Below are 2,055 nucleotides of genomic sequence, written 5' to 3'. Positions count from 1 at the left end.
CCTGGGCTAGGACTGGGTCTGGGGGTTCCCAGAAGTCGGTAGAAATTCCTACTCCTGTATAATTTTCCTACATAAAAATTATTTATTTATTTGGTAAAGGGTCTCACTATACAGTTCAGCTTCATAGTGATCCTCCTGTCTCAGCCTCCCCAGTGTTGGGATTATAGACCTGTGCCACCATACCCTGTTTTGGGGCTGGCATGGTGTGCCCCGGGGCAGGGCCAGCATGGCATGTGGTACCAGGGGTTGAGCTCAGCTCCTTTCACTCACCAGGCAGGTGCTTAGACTGCTGAGCTATCTCCCCAGCCTCAAAAGTTGATTTCTTCACAGAAGTAATAACATTTATAAATCCCTAGGAAGACTAATGAGATAAAAGTTCAAATTACCAATATTAGTTACACACAAAAGAATAAATCACTAGAACTTTAGAGACATTAATAAGGCAATATTGTGACTAATGGTATGACAGTAAAATGGACATTTTAGATAAGGTGGGCAGACTGCTTGAAAAACATTAATTAGCAAAACTAAGAGGAGAGCAAGCAATAGGCACATATACCTTTATTAAGCAAATAAATCAAAAATTTATGGTCTGGGTGGCTTCATTGATAAATGGTGTTAATCATGTAAGGAAGAAGTAAGATGATTCTCAGGGCTGAGGATGTAGCTGGATGGTAGAGTGCTTGCCTGGAAGGTGTCAGGTCCAGTATCTGATCTTCACCACCGAAAAAAAGTTAATACTATTCTTTTAATTTTTTTTATTTTTTAAAAAGAGTACAAAATAGCATTAAAACAGAAAAAATTGTACGTGATGCAGAATTTCACTTAAGAAAGTAATCTGAATTTCACAGTATTTGTTGCAATGCATAGTGCTGTTTTCCAACCAGTTATTCATATTACCAGATACATCCAGGCAAAATTGGAAGAAGAAATAAAAAAAAGAAATTAAGAAGAGAAAAAGTACAAACAATTGGAAAAAGGAAACAAAACAAATTAAATATCATCTGCTCCTTGCCATAGACAGCAGAAATCCACAGTACAGGTGTCCAAACCATCCTGCTTATGTACATAGATAAATCTCTTTCCCCCACACCCTCTCCTGTCCTTCTCAACTCAATAACTCTTTCCTTCTAAATAAGTACATCCCTTCTTCCCAGTATCTATTGTACCCTTCAGATTGCATTTTCTCTTTCAGGTTCTCGTACTAAGGAGACAATACAATGTTTGCACCTGGGGCTCTGATTTATTTCCCTCAAGAGCACGGTCTCAAGTTGCATCCATTTACCTATAAAATTTATCCTGTTGTATACCTGATAGCTCATCGTCTTATCCATTCCTCACTTGATGGGCGTCTGGGCTGTTTCCAGGGTTTGGCTATGACAAATCGCGCTGCTCTGAACATGGGTGCACATATATCACTGTGGTATGGTGTTTTCAGTTCTTGAAAAATACCCAGGAGAGGAATAGCTGGCTTGAATTGGATCTCCAATCCCTGGTTTTTAAGGCATCTCCATACTGATTTCCATAGTGGTTGTTCCGGTCTGCAGTCCCACCAACAGTGAGAAGCGCTCCTTTTTCCCCACAGGCCCTCTAGCATTTGTTATTGGCTGATTTCTTGATACTAGCCCTTTTATTCTGGGGTGAGATGGAATCTCTGTGTTGTTTCAATTTGCATTTCTTGAATGACCAAGGATGTTGAACATTTTTTCATATATTTACTTGCTATTTGTATTTCTTCTTCTAAAAAGTTTATATTCATCTCAGATGCCCATTTTTGGACTGGGTCTTTGAATTTGGGGGGGCTAGTTAATACTATTCTTAAAGAGGTGTTGTCAAAATTCAATAAAGAGGGACTTGTTCCCTACTACGATTATGAAGTCATACTTGACACTACTACCAAAAATGGATGGCAACATTGCAAACAAGATTGGCCATGGAATTTGATGTCACCCCATAATACTTAAATGTGTTGCCATATTTTGGAAATAAAAATCTGTAACATAAAATTAGTCACTACAACTTATAATACCATTAAAAGATACTTGAAAGTAAATA

This window comes from Octodon degus, unplaced genomic scaffold (assembly GCF_000260255.1).
Source record: "Octodon degus isolate 3935 unplaced genomic scaffold, OctDeg1.0 scaffold00076, whole genome shotgun sequence".
NCBI classification, from domain to species: domain Eukaryota; kingdom Metazoa; phylum Chordata; class Mammalia; order Rodentia; family Octodontidae; genus Octodon; species Octodon degus.
This window is presented reverse-complemented; position numbering follows the sequence as displayed.